We start from the raw sequence: 20630 nt of genomic DNA, 5'->3' as shown, positions 1-20630 counted from the left end.
ATGTTTTTACATACTCAGACATTCAAAATAATCAAAAAGGTAAAAGCCTGAAGGGTTTAAATTAGGTAAAAATGGCTACCGCTCAATGTCAAAACTCGTTCTGTTTAGTCGACCCCCGAATTTGGAGAAAAAAATTAAAATTGCACAAAAGTCAGACCATTCAATTTACAAAATTGCCACTTACTGGAAAGGTAGAACATAAACTGAAGTTAATGAATACCATATATAAAATAATTGGTTCAACAGATGCAGAAGTAATTTGCATGGTTGTGGGTGTCCTTTTTAGGGGGGTCAACCCTGTAGAAGAGACGATTTTCTTTAATTATCAATCCGTAATATATTGTTTGTTATGCATACAAGATTAACATTGACAAATACTTCAAGACTCCTCATTGATCTTAAGAAATGTTGTGGGTTTTTTTTGTTATTGACTGATTCACTTTCTATTCACTTTACTCTACATAAGTCACGACAAGAAAAGCAAGGGAGGTAATTTCTTCGGAAGAGGTAATTCTCTCCCCTCAGAACGATTGTTGTAGTTTGTTTGATTTTGTTCCCTTCTAATAAGTATTATTTAAAATAGATCTTTACATCTTGATGTGAAAGGCGCAGTACCCCCCCCCCCCCCCCTTCCCCCAGGATGTTAAATTCTAGGTTGTGTCCATGTAAAATCCTGATCCTAGTCAAGATCCGAGTTGGTTTTTCATGCAACTGTGCCTCTTTATGCCACTCAATTAGACATACTTTGCAATCCATAATTGCACGAAACTAAGTACAGGAAATACGTTGTTGTCGTGTTTTTAATATTACATATTAATGAAATAAAAAATGTCACAACTGGTTTCGTGTTGGGCTTTCTCTCTCTGTCTGAATCTCATAATTACTTCCTTCTGAGGCCTGAAATGTGTTGCAGGCATTGTTCAGCTTACATTTATTGTTACAATTTTTGTGGATATGTTATTAAGTGTGTCTGTGTTTCTATCATTCGTTATCAGTGTGGTTAAAAAAAAAAGCACACGTCAAAGTAATTTACCCTTCATCATTATCAAAACATGCAGATACAGGTAATAAATATTTGTGATACTTTAAACAAATAAAATGTTTGTTTGTTGCGTCTTTTCTTTTTTTCAGAGCAAACACACATCGTATTTGTTCAAACGTGTATATTCTGCACTTTCTAATACCCTGCATGGATCTCCAAATCAAGAATAATGAAAAGTCATCTGATAGCCCTGCAGCACTCACACGAACATGATAGAAGCTTGCATGTGCATGCACCCAGGCTCGCTGTCTTTGGCTAAAAGAGCTTACCGTTGGATCTTCGCTCAGACAAATGTAGCTGTCTTGTCCACTTGCTCCTGTCGCATAGATCTGCAATGTGCAACATCATCTTTGATTAATAAGTCTGAGGCACAGACAAACACACACGCGCGCGCATTTGCGAGAAAATGCACGTCAGTCTATTCAATCAAACAGTAGATCTAGTATAAAAACATACCACAGACGTGGTATGGTGGTGGAAACTGGACATTCGCCGTATAACAAACTTAAGAGATTCATTTGTGTGTGTATGTTTAATCAAAAGTTCATCTTGGGCACATTCAGTTTGTATTGTAACAGGACCCATCCCGTAAAAACTTCGAACAGATCTATTAAATTCTGAAATCCTTGACAAGTTTTTTTTTCCAATCATCATTCTGTATCTGACCGAAGTAAAAAATAAAAAAAAAATCAGCCAGTACACGCATAGATACCCCCTCACACGACAATACATATGTGGCGAAAAAAGGAATCGAGAGGGGGGGAACAAGGAATAAATTAGATCCAGAAATAATTCCACTTCATCATTCCAAAATTCAAGTGTGAAGTGATCGGATACTGTGGTAAAGATACGTGCTTAGTATCACAACTGAAAATACAAGCCCTAGGGTTTTAAATCAAGGAAACAATTAAAGTTAAGGAAAGATCAACAGAAATGTCGAGAACATGTAAAATATTGTACTTACAATCCGTTTCAGCATGCTCTTCGAATAATAATCTCCCAGTCAGGATGTTGCCTCTCACGCTGAGCCAGTACATTTGGAGTGAATTCAAAGGCCAGAGATGCAGTACAAGCACATTAGTTAGATCCAATTCATTTACATTGCTACCTTGCCCAATTTATGGCTATTTTTGTTGGTAACATCACACATGTGGCAAGCAGTGCTTGTTGCCGACTCTGCTGGGACAGGCAGCAGACGATTTTATTTAGGAACCAAATTCTGATTGGTTAAAACATAAAACCGGAACTCAAAGTACCACTTGTTCTTTGGAAGTATCAAATCAAGAACAGATAATCAGGTACATCTGTAGTGGAATGCATGAATGGAGACTATCAAGCTAGTTGGGAACTAAATCCAAAGTTCGAAACTATCGCTCTAGTGCGCAATGCATGGCACGATATTTTCAAATGTTCCGACCTAAGTTGGTGACTAACTTGCCTAAATTTGGTCCTCCTCCGAGGAGGACCAAATTCCTTAGTTTCGAACTATTGCAAAAATACAAATGGCGGCCGCCATGACAGTCTTTGATTTTGCTGTACAAAAAAATCAAATATTCGGCAGTCCGACGCATGAACCAAAGAATGATGTCGACAAAGAAGTTGAAACATTGATTGCGCTTTGAAGGGGGTTCAAATACAAGTCGTGAAGTGACCGGCACAGCTGATTTGGGACACGATCTACCTTGAGTCGGGAGATTTGCTATGAATATTGACTAAATTTCCACTTTCTACATCAGCGACTGTACAAATTTGGCTTGTACATCTTCCTGTCGCTGATTTTAATCGGTTTGGATCATCCAACAGGTAAGAGCAAGATTCATCCGTTGTGTGCGTGTAGTTTGTGTGTCCCACGGTGTGTGTGTTCGTTTGCGCGCCTCGGTGTGTGAGTGTGTGTCAGATTATATTGCAATAATACATTTGTTAGAAAGTGAGAGCAAGGGTAGATCTAGATCTATGGGCCAGGCAGTACTGTCTGAGTGTCTCCGAAAGCGTGTTCAGTGTCATAGGAAAATAGGCCTACGAGCCATTGTGTAGTGGTGACGATGAAAGATACAGTTGTTGTTTTTCTGACAGTGACATTGACAATGAACGATCGTCAATGCATCAATGATTATGCACAGCAGCATCGGTTTCTTCGGAACTGTGCACTGTTGACTGAATTTCCCACGGTGGAGCAATGAACAGTAGACCCTAAAACAAAGCAAATCTAATGCATTGAAGCATCGCTGTAGATCTATCTCATTCAACTAACAATATATTGCAGTGAATGGCAAATCTATCTCTGAATAAACTGTTGTGTATCCTTATTTTTACACTGTAAATGTCATGGCTCACACTGCACTCCCAACATTAGAAGTATGTGTTCTAAGCTGAATGCATGTATAATTTGATATAGTAAGTGTGTAAAGCCAAGAGTAACACTAACTGGCCCAAATAATTGTGTGTGTGTGTATACAAATGAAGAAAGAAACCATGACTTCACTTGAATCACTGCCACTGAAAGTGTGTCTATTGTGTATTTTAGAAGGGTTATTCAACAATGACTTATTTTTCTGTTTAAATACTTGATACAAATGCATGAACAGAGTCAGAGGTAAATGCTGCTGTATAAACTATGATTGTGAAAGAGGGGATAAAAGAATCAATGTGCGAGTGGTTTAATACAGTTATTATTTATTGTTAATTAAATATTTTATGGTGTTTCTTTTCAGGCCTCCTAAGAAACCAGAGATGATGTGTGATGAAGTGTTCATACAGCTCTTGCCTTCAGATATATATGGAATCTGGAGAGGATTCAGACTGAGTGGGCATGCTGCTTTACAGACTACCATGAAGAGTAAGTTACACATTTCTGTACCACTACCAAGTACTATAATATATCTGCTTGTGCCTATTAAATTGTTATTGTAAAATTGATTTATGATATGTAAATTGGCACTGGTGATGGTAGTTTGAAGCTGTGTAGATGTTTTTGGCAGACTTTAGTACTTTGTGTTGTAAAGAGATCTGTGTTTCACATTAGATGCACTTTCAATCTAGATAGATACATTCAGCTATGTCAACACTTGTTACACCTGAATATGAGAGTAGTGGCAGGAGATGCACGTTTATTGACACAAAAACATTACGGCTTTGTATAAAATAAATTCTTACATCTGTATGTATCCTTGCATATAAAAATATACAAAATGGTACATAAAGCTTGGTTTTAGTTCTCTTTCTCTTCTCAAATCCTTTGCCACTATTCTTAAAGTAAATTACACAGTGTGAATGTACTATTGCAGCACAGGAAAGTAAAACAAAATTGCAAGATAAAATGAAATCATTACTAATTTACTGGAATTATTTTAAAGGCACATACAGTTATTCTTCCCTTGGCTCACCATCCTAGATCTTGCCAGGCTTTTACATGGAATAAGAATGAATCTGTTCACTCGGATACTTCTACATTCAACACCCTGGCTTCTTCCTGCTCAGAGTTAGATTTTGTTGTGGAAACCACTCTCAGATTAACAATTTTTTTACTTCTTTACTTCTGCTAGTGACCGTTGAGAAATTTGTTCATAAACAAAATTCAACTATGCACAGAAAGCAGCCACTGACTGTCAGGGTGTCAATATTGTATGTGTCTGGGTGAAGTTATGTTCCTATCCCATGTACAACTCTGGCCAGATCTGAAATGGCCAAAATCAATGGGATAAACACACATCCCCAGAATCTTCATCACTGGAAAATGTGGTGGGTTGAATGTATTTTAATAAAAAGGCTGACAGGCGAGTGCTTTGGATCCTGAAAGTTCTGTTTTGGACTGAAATCGAGACACATTTCCCAATGAAACTCAAACTGTATAGCGTTGATCATGCTGAAGAGCGAAAGTGTGTGGGTTGAGGGCACACTTGTTTTTGACTAAAATCGAGAAACATTTCTGCCGAGCACAAAGTTCATACACGCACAGATTTTTTTAATAGTTTAGATTACAATATCACACACACCATCCCCGATCCCAATGGTCATGTGAAGAGCAAGTGCTTCCCCCCCCCCCCCCCCACACACTGCTCAACACGTACACACCTTCTCCCCCCAACACACACCCTCCCCTCGCTAACCAAAACCCATCCCCGTGAATACTGAACGTGCTCATATATGTTTTCTTTATTTTTCAGGAAGGACCGCTACATCAGGGGAAGGCTGCTTGGTTCCTGGGTTCGCTGGGGACGATGATCAAATTCAGAGTACCATCACCATTCTGTGCTTTTCCATCTGATTCGGCTGAGAATGCTTCCAGAGGTTTCTACACTACCCGTCATAAAAAGTAGGCAGATGCGTTTGAGGGCAGATCTTACTGATGAGGCTGTTGATTGAAAAACCAAGTATATGACTGAAAAGGCCATCAATTTCCCTACTTTATTCAGAAACGAAATTGGTTTTTCATGACGTAGTGTCTATGCAGTGGAACCTACAACACAGACACCCCCCCTCCCCCAAATCAAATTCACAAAATCAAGCTTCCTGTGTTAAAGGCATATGTACGCGCTCCCGTGTTTACAAAGTGTAGTTTGCCCATAATCGATGTCAAACGCACCATAAGACCATGTAATGACGATATGTCGCCATGCGCGGACCATATACATGCATTACAGCTTGTTTTAGAGTCTCAAAAACTTTGGATGTAAACAAAGACGCGGAGTTATTTCCCTTGCGTCAACGCTACCTCTGTTGGCAAATCTGTAAATAGGACGATCCAGATCAAAATGAAAATTAACATATCTCAACATTGAAGGGGTCCTAGACCACAATATTTTGCAGGGAACTTAATTTAGCATGTCTCCAGCTGTTGGTAAAGCAATTAGCGTGTATAGTCATCGAGTACATATGGCTTTAAAATCAACAACACAAATCAGAACAACTAAACCAAAACATGTTTTGCATGTCATTAAACAGAACAATCAAATCTGTATCCAAAACAGTCAGTTTTGTTCACATATATCTTGTCTAACATGAATGCTATGGCATGCTGAGCGGTGTAGTTGTCAATCCTCTCAGAAGGCAGTTTTTTTTAAGTCGTTTTAGCGGGTAATGAGACCAAAAATGGTACATTTCAGAACTCCTCAACGCATTGTCTTAAAACTGTCAGTGATTTGTGCTAACACATGTCGTTAAGTACAAAAATGAGACCAACAAATTGTACATTTCAGTAACTCCTCAACGCATTGTCTTAAAACTTGTCAGTGATTTGGGCTAACACATGTCGTTAAGTAGGGGCCTACACACGAAATCTCAAGTCATGTGAGATATTAGTTCTGCTTTTTTGCGACATGCCAGAACGAATTTTAAAAATAAAAATGTACCCTGTCCAATAAACTGAAATTGTAAAAAATTTTTAGCATGAATAAAGAAAAATGAAAGCTTCAATTTACCTTTAATTTCATACATCTTCAACTATGACTGTTCACAGCGCACTTGTACGCACACACACATTCTTGGAAAATGCTCTTTCAAGAGCCATGATCAGTTGAGCGTGTCAGCCGTGAGCTTTGCTAGGCGTAGGCCGACATTTGCGCTCAGCGCTCTGAATGAGTCAAATTCTTAAAGATTAATTTTCCCGTTGAAATCCTCATAACGCCAATGTCTGATAAAATATGTACATGAAATTTAATTGTGTGGCGCATCTGTTATTGTTCTTGAAGATAACAACAAATTAATTGTTTTTCAATGAGTCAGCAAAGACCTACTATCAATTTAAGAACTCTTTCTGGCATATCAACTAACAGCAGACCTAATGTCTCAAATGACTTTAAAATCCGTATGAACTTTTCCACATGTGTTAGCACAAATCACCGCAACGTTGAAGGCAATGCGTTGAGGAGTTACGAAAACGTACCGGTTTTTGTCTCATTACCCACTAAAACGTCCTCAAAAACCACCTTTTACAGCTTCTCAGAGGAATGACACCTACACCAATCAACATGCCTTAATGTCAGTGTTAGACCAGATATGTGAACAAAACTGACTGATTTGGATGCAGATTTGATTGGTTTTTCTATTGACGTGCAGAAAATGTTTTGTTTTGACAGTTCTGATTTTTTGTCAATTTTAACGCGGGAACATTGATTTTGCGAATTTGATTTTGCGGGGTGTCGGTGTTGTAGGTTCCACTGTATAGACACTATGTCATATAAACCCAATCTGTTTTCTGAATAGGTTTGGGGAATGCAGGGATGTCGTTAGGCGTCGGACATCGGACATAGACCGATTTAGAGGCTCAGATGTCCGATTCACATAGCCGCATGGCGATCAGATGTCCTATCGTTTTGAACTAAGCGCTGGCATTGTCCGATAAGAACTCAATTCCTTCGGACAGCTTTCTTTCTTTCTTTCCTTATTTGGTGTTTAACGTCGTTTTCAACCACGAAGGGTTATATCGCGACGGGGAAAGGGGGAAGATGGGATAGAGCCACTTGTCAATTGTTTCTTGTTCACAAAAGCACTAATCAAAAATTGCTCCAGGGGCTTGCAACGTAGTACAATATATTACCTTACTGGGAGAATGCAAGTTTCCAGTACAAAGGATTTAACATTTCTTACATACTGCTTGACTAAAATCTTTACAAACATTGACTTTATTCTATACAAGAAACACTTAACAAGGGTAAAAGGAGAAACAGAATCTGTTAGTCGCCTCTTACAACATGCTGGGGAGCATCGGGCAAATTCTTTCTCGTCCCAACCAATATGGGACTCCCCCTAACCCGCGGGGGGTGTCTAGAATACTATCCAGTGGAAAAACAAATGAAACGAGTAATATTTCTAGACTACTTTCCTTCACAAGCGCAACCCAAAGCAGATCCAGTACTTTGATTCATGATTACAAAATAGTAACCTTAATTGACAGTGTGACAGACGCGTGTGAATCATGTTTAAATGTGGAGTACGCTCATTTAAAAAAAATACACCAAGTTTGTTTGAGAATTCTCCAAGTGCAAAACAGGGATTCCCAGGTCTGAATGTTGATTAAGGTATACTTTCGTGATTCCAATTGCCCCGAATGTTACAATCTTGGGCGCTTAGATCGGGCAAGTTTGGCTACCGCTCAATTTTAAAACTCGTACCGTTGAGTCGATCCCCGAAATTGGGAACTTAATTTAAAATTGCACAAAAGTCTCCCTATTTGATCTTCAAAATTGTCACTTTGTAGAAGGGTCATGCATAGGCTGAAGTTTATGTCCACAAATGTAGAAGTTATTAACTTTTTTGTGGGTTGCATTGTTTTTGGGTCAACCTGTATTTGTTTCTTTTTAATAAACGGCCTCATCATAAAGATTTGCCCTCAAACGCATCTGCCTACTTTTTATGACGAGTATTATAGTTGGCTCAGTGGCTAAAGAAACATTCTAAAGGATGAATAAACAAACAAACAAATCTCATGATTCTCTATGTGTTTTAATGTGTGTGTGTGTGTGTGTGTGTGTGTGTGTGTGTGTGTGTGTGTGTGTGTGTGTGTGTGTGTTGGGGAGTTTGTTTTGGTTTTTAGTGAGAGGATGGCTGGTGGTTTGGATGGGGGGAAAAGATGAGTGTCACTGTGATTGTGGATGATTAAATTGTTGTTGTTGTTGCTGCTGTCAGTTTCAAGGCACCGTTCTTCTTTCAAACGCCAAGTTTGGCTTACTATTTTATATCTGCATGGGCTCTTACATGAGGTTAGGCCATCTATACACTTTGATGCATACCAAACATTTACATTATGACTGGGTCATGTGCAAAGTTGGAATGTTTGAATGAATACATTTTGCGGATTGATGCCAGTAGAAGTTAAACAAATTAATTGATCAAACATTCCAACACTTCAAAGTAAACACACGTGTTTTTGACAGCTGGTATATGTTAAAGTGGAGGGAGGGTCTTATTCCACGTGAAGCCTGCATGCCACATCTGAGACGTTGAGCGAAATCGTTTACACAAAATATGCAATCATTGTTTATCATCATTTAAATTAAAACGTTCATACACAATGACACAACAAATGTTGTCGGAAACTCAAAAGAACACATGAAAGAATAAAAGATGATCAATGCAGCAAAACGCGCCACTTGTACAGAGTGGGTTACAATTTCATTCCTTGTTTAATTTAGCCTTCACATTTCCCTTATCATATCTTATATTTTAACATCGTTCTGTTCTTGTCAGCTTGAAATGTTTGCAGTTTTTACTCACGAAACAGGTTAGTCTTCTGAAGTCAGTGCAACATCAAAGCTAAAATTTCACACATGAGATGCATTTTGATGATCAGCTCTACCATACCGAAGCAATACATTTAAACTGGCGCAGATTAATTTTCAAATGATGTTCAAGCAACAGCTAGCTTCCTTATAGACAGAGTGTCTAAGTTACAAAATATAGTCATCTCAGTATCCAACTTCATTACCTCTGTTTCTTTGCTTGTTTAGAAGAACTTCTCAGAGTGTTTGCGGCATTCATCAAACAAGATCATACACATTGAAATATTGTCACTTCCTACTCATTGAATAATGTATTCATTGTATCTAATTATTCATGTTAAAGACCAGCACAAAATTACAATCATTTAAATATGTCACTGACATAAAGTATTCTACCCGATCTGGAAAAAAGGAAGAAAATCATAAGTGCATGATTCAAATCACTGATGATGTCTTGTAATTCGGTAGTGTTTCCAGTTAATCTTTTCTCTTTACATCTCACAATTCTTTTACTAGTTTATTTTGTAAGTAGAACACCAGGCCAAAACGTTGTTGGCTCCTTTTGTATGACATCACACATTTTCAAGGATTTGCTTGCTAACTTGCTTGTTTCTTAATTTGTTTAATGATCGCTCCAAATTACATTCCTTCCTTTATCTGGCACTCTTGTTCTCAACTTTGTCCCTCCCTCTTAGCGGTTTAGAGAGAGAGAGTGAGTGTGTGTGTGTGTGTGTGTGTGTGTGTGTGTGTTAGTGTGTGCGTATGCCTGTGTGTGAGAGAGAGAGAGAGAGAGAGAGAGAGAGAGAGAGATAGAGACTGAGAGAAAGAAAGAGAGAGAGTTGATCTATTGTCTTGATTCCCTCATTCAATTTTCTTTTGTTGTATAGTGTAGAACTTAGACAGCTTCGTGACATACCTGTGGTGCGGTTTTATGGTCGTTTAACTCTCCATCGGTGAACCATGCAATTATTTCTCTTCAACGATTACTCGGTCTCTACTGACAACTCTAAACTCCACAAAACACGACCCTTTTCAGTTCAGAAATGTCAGTTTCGCTCCCATAAATTGAAACACAAACTTAAATACAGCCATACATCATTGTCTGTTACAAAGTTCCAGCTTTGCTTTAAAATGCACAATCAGTATGAGGGACACGGACCTTTTCCCAGGACCATAGACCCAGGACATACCGACTGAGCCATCACTCAAATCTTCGACACTGACTCAGCCTATATGCTGCGTACATCTCCCCGGGCAGTTTTAGCTCTCGTAATGTGCGGAAGAACTGAGAGAAACATTTGTGTTCTGCTTATGTTTGTCTTGTTTGCTCGCCAAAATAATATTGCATCGATCAACCACTCAAGTTCGCACTGTTACCATGCTCCCAATCCCATGCTGGTTTGTTTACCACTTTCGAAGGTGAAGAGTTCACCGCGCCTGCGCAGTGACGGGGATTCCCCGTGACGTCACTTGAAAGTTATGACCTACTCTTTTTGTTGGTAACTAACTAGTCTCGACCAAGTTCGCTCTCATGCATTGCAGACTGACTAAATCTGTAGTTACGAACTGCGTAGTTCGAACCTACGTTTAGTTGCTAACTATAATAGTCTCCATTCATGCATTCCACTACTGAAATGGGTTCAACACTTTTAAAAAATCGTAGTAAATCAGAAAACACAGTAAACGTTGGAAAAATCGTCCAGTATCGCTTCTACAGGTCTATACTTGGACAAAACATAAAGCAATTCAGTAAAGCTGACACTTCAAAATGTCTGTTTAGTTACACTTTAACGTTTTGAAACTGTGTGTGTTGATTCTTTACAAGAAAGCTACTTTTTGTCACGCCGATCAATCGTCAGAAAGGTATGACGGCTTTAGAAACCCCAAACAATTCCAATAGTCAACTGTGTCAAAAGGACCACACAGTGTGTACAGTCCCCGGCGAAAGAAACGCAACTCGTTCGCGCCCACTGTTGCAAGTGATTTGTCATCATTTTCAAATTGTCCTATTATATGTGAACCAGATAAGGTATATCAACAAGAAAGTCAGATTCGTGGAGGATATTTTACTGGCTGTACGATTAGTGAATATTATCCGATCGTTTTATTGTTTTATTTGTTCATAAACAGGGTAGGGGTCAAGCGAGTCTCTCTCTTTCTCTCCTTTTCTCCTTTTCTCGCTTTGTCTCTCTTCCTCTCTCCCTCCCCTCTCTCTCTCTCTGTCTGTCTGTCTGTCTGTCTCTGTCTGTCTCTCTCTCTTTCTCTCTCTCTCTCTCTCTGTTCCCCCTCTCTCTGTCTGCCTGTCTCTCTGTCTCTCTGTCTCTCTCTGTCTCTCTCTCTCTGTCTCTCTCTCTCTTTCTCTCTCTCTCTCTCTCTGTTCCCCCTCTCTCTGTCTGTCTGTCTGTCTGTCTGTCTGTCTGTCTCTTTGACTCTCTCTCTCTCTCTGTCTCTCTCTCTTTCTCTCTCTCGTTTTCGCTCTGTGTGTCTGTCTGTCTCTGTCTCTCCCTCCCCCTTCTCTCTCTCTCTCTCTCTCTCTCTCTCTCTCTCTCTCTATGTTCCCCCTTTCTCTCTCTGTCTCTCTCTCTCTCTCTTCCTCTCTCCCTCCCCCCTCTCTCTGTCTCTGTTCCCCCTCTCTCTCTCTCTCTGTCTGTCTCTGTCTGTCTGTCTGTCTGTCTCTCTCTGTCTCTCTTTCTCTTTCTCTCTCTCTCTATGTCTCTCTCTCTCTTTCTCTCTCTCTCTCTCTCTCTCTCTCTCTCTCTCTTTCTCTCTTTCTGTCAGTTGCTATCGCTTAAGTGGGAAAGTATTATTCTCTTTACTACTATTTTATATTTCAACAACTCAAAGATGAATAATATATGCAAGCCACAGTTAAATCCATACATGTAAAAGATACACAACAAACGTCACTGTGAGATACGAATGAAGGTGACACGCCAGGCAAGTCCTGAAGACAGTGTGCAACACTCTCGTGTCTGGACACGCTACAACCCTGCATGTCGATCAGTGTTAGGATCGTTACCCGCAGTAACTTGCTTTGACGTTTTTCTAAGCGTATTGAAACAGTTTGTGTTGAATCTTTATAAGAAAGCATTCGATTCATTTCATGGCTAACAGCTTATCCGTGTGGCGTCTTTCCAAGCATATACCGTAAAGTACCGTAAAGTACCGAGTATAAGCCCATAACATTGTCAACGCCCATCCCCCACCTTGGAGCAAAATCCGTGCAAAAGGTGAAGTACTGAGTAAACGCCCCCCCCCCCCCCCCCCCTTTTGCATGGTTAAAAAAAATAAACGAAAAATCGAGAACAGGGAGAGAAAAAAGAAATGCCGAAGAATGTCGTGTCAGAGTTTCTTCCCCTTGCTTTTGGCGCTTCTTTCCAAGAAAATGCCGAAGCGAAAATCTTACTCAGTAGAATTCAAGAGTTTGGTGTGGACAGAAAACAAATTAGGATGTGGCGAGCTAACAGAGATGTCCTTCTGCAGCATGAAACTGGCAGAGAAAAGCGAAAGTTGAAACTGCACCCTTGTCGGACTGTGAAGTCGGAGGAGTTGGAGGTGATACTTTTTGAGTTTCTACAAGAAGAAAGAAGCTAAGGGCGAGTTGTTAGAAAAAAAGACTTGCAGAGAAAAGCGCGACAGTTAGGGGCGGGTTTGAAACTTCAAGACTTTGATGCGTCAAACATGTGGCTACAAAGGTGGAAAAAACGGCACAATGTATCCATTCGCCTCTGTACGTCCAGTAACCAGAGGGTGCCGGCAGATTTTGAGGATGTCAGGTTTTTCAAGTTGTTTTTAAATAAAAGCCGTTTTTGTCGAATATACATGCTTTCAATGTGTTCATTTACGAGTGATGGTGTGTAAGCCTTACGTATGTCTGTCTGCGAGTTTAACAATTTTATAATACACAAAATATCTTCATGTTGTTTCACATATTTGCTTTAGTTTGAACAAACATAACACTTTACATACCAGATGGTATCATTATATGAATCTTGTCTCCATTGCAATGAACAATATGTTCGTGCATAGGGTCAAGTACCGAGTATCAGCCCACCCCCCACTTTTGTCCGAAATTCGTGCAGAGGGGGGGTGGGCTTATACTCGGTACTTTACGGTACAGTTCCAAACAGTGGAGAAAGTTTGCCAAGCTGTTCAAATATTCCTAAATACTCACTGACTGCCTGCTAGCAATGAAACAGTTCATGTTTACTCAGGAGCAAAAAAATCAATGATTCTAACATAATGCAGCAAGGTCGCTTTCACAACACGTGACAGTGTTTAAATGAATGTGTGTATTTCAGCCAACTACTTATTCTTATTTAATACATGGATTGATCATTTAATTCCAGTTCTGAATTATCACGTTGCTGAGAAATTCGGGTCGCTTCCTCCCAGTAGTAAGCTAGCGACAACAAGAGTCGCGCTATTCAGGTGTGTGCGTGTTCAATTTGTGACAGAATGACCGAGGTCTTTTACGTGCCACTGTGGTGACACGGGGTGGGACATAGTTACCGTATCTGAGTCTGAACATAAAGTTGACCCGTGTCCGTCCTGGTCTGGATTCGAACCCGAATCCAAGCATCACAAGCCCAGTGCTATGCCAAGTGAAGTAGCAGCCCCTGGATTCTCCCAAGTATGTATACAGGAATAATATTCCGCGCGTTCCGTTTGTGGCATCGTTCAGAGTTTATTCACACCAAACACTACCTCCCCGGGTTGTGGAATTCATTTGCAATCTGTCTAGAGGCTTTGTGTGGGAAATTAGGTTCACAAATGTGTTAACAACGACTACATTTCACCCGGGGGGGGGGGGGGGGGTGGGAGATGGGGGTGGGGGAGGGGGGTGGAGGGAGGGAGGGAAGGAGGGAGGGATCCGCTGGTCTATTGCTAGCTACAACTTTTGACTTTGACCAAGCCTTCCAACCAACCAAGTAACCAGCCAAACAGCCTAACAAACAAACAAACACACACAAATGTCACTCTCTCACTCTGCACGTGCGAGTGTGTGTGTGTGTGTGTGTGTGTGTGTGTGTGTGTGTGTGAGTGTGTGTGTGTGTGTATGTATGTGTGTGTGTGTGTGAGTGTGTGTGTGTGTGTGTGTGTGTGTGTGTGTGAGTGTGTGCGAGTGTATGTGTGTGTGTGTGTGTGAGTGTGTGTGTGTGTGTGTGTGTGTGTGTGTGTGTGTGTGTGTGTGTGTGTGCGTGTGTACCCATGTTTCCACAGGTTTGGTTGCCTAAATCACCATAAGGCAACCATCCACACGTGGATGGCAATTTAAACTCTGGATGGCAACCTAATTGTGTGGATGGTCGCTTCATTTAACACCGTTAAATTGACTTTTTTGACGGAAAGAATGTCATAACAATGTTCAAAATGACATTCTTTCCGTCCTCTATAGGCGACGAAATAGGTCAAATTTTGTGCATTTTTTAGTGCAAAATTCTTCGATGCCGGAGCGAGTACTGCACCCAGTGCTGTTGTAGTGCAAGTGCACTAGAAAGGCACTGCACCCAGTGCCGCCTCTTAGGTAACCATCCACACATATAGGTGCGTGTGTGTGTGTGTGTGTTGCGCTCCTCTGGTTGAAGATTGTAACGGTAATAGTTAGTGAAGATCTGTTCAATATAATTTGTATTGGAAATATTCTATTTCCTTCCCTTGATATGACACCCTTTTCAGTTATTGAAGCCTGGCAGCAATGGTTAATTGAAACAGTTTTGCAGAGGCGTTCTAAAAGGCATCAATAAGCTCTTCTGCTCATTTTCTTAAATGTGTACATGTGAAAGAAAAACTCCAATGGTGGTCATTGTGCTTTGTGTATGGAAATGATATGAAACCCCAGATGAGTTCTCAAAAACAGCGCTTTGCTCTTGTCCAGACTCAAAATCTATCTTGGTCCATGTAAAGAATTATTTAGTTTTTCAGTTCGTGGGACAAGCCAGCACGGATACCACTAGACCCTGTCAAACTTGCTTTGTCTCCAACTGGTTTTTGAGAGAAAGTGAAAGTTTTACGCCCTCACGGCAAAGCCATTAGGGGCATGTTACACGGGAAAACCCGGCTTTGTATGAAAATAAAAAATAAAAATGCAGGGGGTGGGGGGGGGGGAGGGGATGTAGACAGCTGGCTGCCGGCTGCTAGAGGAGACCTGAAATGGGCTAGGGACCGGGTTGGGTCGTCTTGGGTCAGTGCTGAAATGGTTACTTTATTGGCTGTTGGCCGAACGGACACCCGAGCTTCATATTTTTGCAGCTCGGGTGTCCGTTCGGCCAACAGGGTCTGTATTGAATCCAAAGGAAATGTGTTTCCATTTTTCACCTTCACAATCAACACAAAGCCGCCATGGTTTGCCGCACCTCGCCACGTTCAACGTTCAATGGTTTGCCGCACCTCGCCACGTTCAACGTTCAATGGTTTGCCGCACCTCGCCACGTTCAACGTTCAATGGTTTGCCGCACCTCGCCACGTTCAACGTTCAATGGTTTGCCGCACCTCGCCACGTTCAACGTTCAGTGGTTTGCCGCACCTCGCCACGTTCAACGTTCAATGGTTTGCCGCAACTCGCCACGTTCAACATTCAATGGTTTGCCGCACCTCGCCACGTTCAACGTTCAGTGGTTTGCCGCACCTCGCCACGTTCAACGTTCAGTGGTTTGCCGCACCTCGCCACGTTCAACGTTCAATGGTTTGCCGCACCTCGCCACGTTCAACGTTCAATGGTTTGCCGCACCTCGCCACGTTCAACGTTCAATGGTTTGCCGCACCTCGCCACGTTCAACGTTCAGTGGTTTGCCGCACCTCGCCACGTTCAACGTTCAATGGTTTGCCGCACCTCGCCACGTTCAACGTTCAATGGTTTGCCGCACCTCGCCACGTTCAACGTTCAATGGTTTGCCGCACCTCGCCACGTTCAACGTTCAATGGTTTGCCGCACCTCGCCACGTTCAACGTTCAATGGTTTGCCGCACCTCGCCACGTTCAACGTTCAATGGTTTGCCGCACCTCGCCACGTTCAACGTTCAATGGTTTGCCGCACCTCGCCACGTTCAACGTTCAATGGTTTGCCGCACCTCGCCACGTTCAACGTTCAATGGTTTGCCGCACCTCGCCACGTTCAACGTTCAGTGGTTTGCCGCACCTCGCCACGTTCAACGTTCAGTGGTTTGCCGCACCTCGCCACGTTCAACGTTCAATGGTTTGCCGCACCTCGCCACGTTCAACGTTCAATGGTTTGCCGCACCTCGCCACGTTCAACGTTCAATGGTTTGCCGCACCTCGCCACGTTCAACGTTCAATGGTTTGCCGCACCTCGCCACGTTCAACGTTCAATGGTTTGCCGCACCTCGCCACGTTCAACGTTCAGTGGTTTGCCGCACCTCGCCACGTTCAACGTTCAATGGTTTGCCGCACCTCGCCACGTTCAACGTTCAATGGTTTGCCGCACCTCGCCACGTTCAACATTCAATGGTTTGCCGCACCTCGCCACGTTCAACGTTCAATGATTTGCCGCACCTCGCCACGTTCAACGTTCAGTGGTTTGCCGCACCTCGCCACGTTCAACGTTCAATGGTTTGCCGCACCTCGCCACGTTCAACGTTCAGTGGTTTGCCGCACCTCGCCACGTTCAACGTTCAGTGGTTTGCCGCACCTCGCCACGATCAGCGTTCAATGGTTTGCCGCACCTCGCCACGTTCAATGTTCAATGGTTTGCCGCACCTCGCCACGTTCAACGTTCAATGGTTTGCCGCACCTCGCCACGTTCAACGTTCAATGGTTTGCCGCACTTCGCCACGTTCAACGTTCAATGGTTTGCCGCACCTCGCCACGTTCAACGTTCAATGGTTTGCCGCACCTCGCCACGTTCAACGTTCAATGGTTTGCCGCACCTCGCCACGTTCAACGTTCAATGGTTTGCCGCACCTCGCCACGTTCAACGTTCAATGGTTTGCCGCACCTCACCACGTTCAACGTTCAATGGTTTGCCGCACCTCGCCACGTTCAACGTACAATGGTTTGCCGCACCTCGCCACGTTCACCGTTCAGTGGTTTGCCGCACCTCGCCACGTTCAACGTTCAATGGTTTGCCGCACCTCGCCACGTTCAACGTTCAGTGGTTTGCCGCACCTCGCCACGTTCAACGTTCAATGGTTTGCCGCACCTCGCCACGTTCAACGTTCAATGGTTTGCCGCACCTCGCCACGTTAAACGTTCAATGGTTTGCCGCACCTCGCCACGTTCAACGTTCAATGGTTTGCCGCATCTCGCCACGTTCAACGTTCAATGGTTTGCCGCACCTCGCCACGTTCAACGTTCAATGGTTTGCCGCACCTCGCCACGTTCAACGTTCAATGGTTTGCCGCACCTCGCCACGTTCAACGTTCAATGGTTTGCCGCACCTCGCCACGTTCAACGTTCAATGGTTTGCCGCACCTCGCCACGTTCAACGTTCAATGGTTTGCCGCACCTCGCCACGTTCAACGTTCAATGGTTTGCCGCACCTCGCCACGTTCAACGTTCAATGGTGCCTACAGTTGAGACACTCTCCAAGTCACACTAGCTGTATGAAGGCAGATACACGGTGTTATGGCGTTCAGTCAAGTTCAACGTTCAATAGTGCCTACAGTTGAGACACTCTCCAAGTCACACTAGCTGCATGAAGGCAGAGGGCGGCATCCCAACCTGCCGCACCCCACCCTGCCGCACCCCACCCTGCCGCCTCTCAGCCTGCCGCACCCCAACCTGCCGCCTCCCACCCTGCCGCATCCTACCCTGCCGCACCCCAACCTGCCGCACCCCAACCTGCCGTATCCCACCCTGCCGCATCCCACGCTGCCGCACCCCACCCTGCCGCACCCCACCCTGCCGTATCCCACCCTGCCGCACCCCACCCTGCCGCACCCCACCCTGCCGCACCCCACCCTGCCGTATCCCACCCTGCCGCATCCCACCCTGCCGCACCCCAACCTGCCGCACCCCACCCTGCCGTATCCCACCCTGCCGCATCCCACCCTGCCGTATCCCACCCTGCCGCACCCCACCCTGACGTATCCCACCCTGCCGCACCCCACCCTGCCGCACCCCACCCTGCCGCACCCCACCCTGCCGCATCCCACCCTGCCGCACCCCACCCTGCCGTATCCCACCCTGCCGCATCCCACCCTGCCGTATCCCACCCTGCCGCACCCCAACCTGCCGCACCCCACCCTGCCGTATCCCACCCTGCCGTATCCAAACAGCCTAACAAACAAACAAACACAAATGTCACTCTCTCACTCTGCACGTGCGAGTGTGTGTATGTGTGCGTGTCGGTGTGTGTGTGTGTGTGTGTGTGTGTGTGTGAGTGTGTGTGTGTGTGTGTGTGTGTGTGTGAGTGTGTGAGTGTGTGTGTTTGTGTGTGTGTGTGAGTGTGTGCGAGTGTGTGTGTCTGTGTGTGTGTGTTGCGCTCCTCTGGTTGAAGATTGTAACGGTTGGGGAGCGGCAGGTTGGGGTGCGGCAGGTTGGGGTGCGGCAGATTGGGGTGCGGCAGGTTGGGGATGCGGCAGGGTGGGATGCGGCAGGGTGGGGTGCGGCAGGTTGGGGTGCGGCAGGGTGGGATGCGGCAGGTAGGGGTGCGGCAGGGTGGGATGCGGCAGGTTGGGGTGCGGCAGGGTGGGATGCGGCAGGGTGGGATGCGGCAGGTTGGGGTGCGGCAGGGTGGGATGCGGCAGGTTGGGGTGCGGCAGGGTGGGATGCGGCAGGTTGGGGTGCGGCAGGGTGGGATGCGGCAGGGTGGGATGCGGCAGGTTGGGGTGCGGCAGGGTGGGATGCGGCAGGTTGGGGTGCGGCAGGGTGGGATGCGGCAGGTTGGGGTGCGGCAGGGTGGGATGCGGCAGGTTGGGGTGCGGCAGGGTGGGATGCGGCAGGTTGGGGTGCGGCAGGTTGGGGTGCGGCAGGCTGGAATGCGGCAGGGTGGGATACGGCAGGCTGGGAAGCGGCAGGTTGGGATGACACCAGGCAGAGACACGGTGTTACGGCGTTCAGTCAAGTTCAACGTTCAATGGCGGCCACAGAAAGCACAAAACACTCTTCAAAGTAACGGCGTCACATTTCACAGACTTTCTGGATCAAGACTTAGCGTACGGCAGGATCGTTCCCTCGCTGTTTTGAACCACGAGATTGTAATGTATCTATACCACTCAGTAGAAAGGCAAACAAAATGTTTAGACGAAAAGGCTGCTGTGTAGAATTAATGGCCACATTCAACAAACCATCTTCTTCTCTTAATCCACAAGACAACACGGGTTACAGAAAGGGCTGAAAATTTTTTTACTGCGTACATATTAACCATGTGTAAAGTCGATAAGACACCTCATCTAAGCGAGTCACGCGTTGTTTGTTTGTTCGTTCATGGGCTGAAACTCCCACGGCTTTTACGTGTATGACCGTTTTTACCCCGCCATTTAGGCAGCCATAAGCCGCTTTCGGAGGAAGCATGCTGGGTATTTTCGTGTTTCTACAACCCACCGAACTCTGACATGGATGAGGGCCCCAAAGGGGGGGTATCATCACGATCACGGGAAGGGAAATTTTAGCTTTCACGATCACAGTTACCTTGATTTTTGTTTTCACGATCACAAACACCTTGACGAATAGAGGATCATAGAGTGATACAGCTGTGAAAATGTACGTTGAAAATAAAATGCTTTGCAATAATGCCCATCACGATCACGAAAACAAATGACGATCACGATCACGGGACTTGATTTTTTTGTCATCACGAATCACGGGCAAAGTCCCATCACGATCACAGAAATGGAAATTTTGGCAATCACGGTCACAGAAAGGTCAAAAAACGCCAATCACGATCACGATTTTAAACCCTTTGGGGCCCTCATGGATTACAGGGTTTTTTCGTGCGCACTAAGTCTTGGTCTTGTGCTTGCGTGTACACACGGGGGTGTTCGGACACGGAGGAGAGTCTGCACACAAAGTTGACTCTGAGAAATAAACCTCTCGCCGAACGTGGGGACGAACTCACGCTGACAGCGGCCAACTGGATACAAATCCAGCGCGCTACCGACTGAGCTACATCCCCGCCCTGAGTCACGCGTTGAATTGAATAAAAACCATTGCATAAAAAAAAACACCGCTGAACAAAGAAAAAGAGAAGATTTTCTAAGTTGCAAACAGAATGTTCCCGCACTTGCAAGGACCCTTCCAGTCTAGTCATATCAAGCCGTGCACTGTGAATCCTACAGGGTACAACCACTCACAGGTACGTCGGTCTGCACAAAGGGGGCGGAGGGAGGGGGGGGGGCAAGGTGCGTGTGGCGACGTGCATTCACTGCCCGTGACGTAGCGTTTACTAACAGCTCTGTCAGTGTCGTTGTGAC

The 20630-nt window shown here is 44.4% G+C and overlaps 1 protein-coding gene and 1 long non-coding RNA gene across 3 annotated transcripts in view; both read left to right on the top strand.

The window, feature by feature from the left end:
* Positions 1 to 2347: 2347 nt before the first annotated feature.
* LOC138970497 (uncharacterized) lies at positions 2348 to 5512 on the top strand. The gene is made up of 3 exons (XR_011456970.1): positions 2348 to 2845; positions 3754 to 3878; positions 5206 to 5512. It is a non-coding gene; the product is annotated as an uncharacterized lncRNA (long non-coding RNA).
* Positions 5513 to 20600: 15088 nt separating this feature from the next.
* Positions 20601 to 20630, top strand: part of LOC138970496 (uncharacterized) — an 8290-nt gene continuing 8260 nt past the window's right edge. Inside the window, exon 1 of one of the 2 annotated variants that reach the window (XM_070342952.1) lies at positions 20601 to 20630. This exon is cut by the window's right edge and continues 1973 nt beyond it. The gene's annotated coding sequence lies outside the window, so the exon portion shown is untranslated. The other variant, XM_070342951.1, reaches the window with a different exon arrangement.

The sequence above is a fragment of the Littorina saxatilis genome, linkage group LG7 (assembly GCF_037325665.1).
Source record: "Littorina saxatilis isolate snail1 linkage group LG7, US_GU_Lsax_2.0, whole genome shotgun sequence".
Lineage (NCBI taxonomy): Eukaryota > Metazoa > Mollusca > Gastropoda > Littorinimorpha > Littorinidae > Littorina > Littorina saxatilis.
Note: the sequence above shows the minus strand (reverse complement) of the source record. Positions and strands in the feature narration are given on the sequence as shown.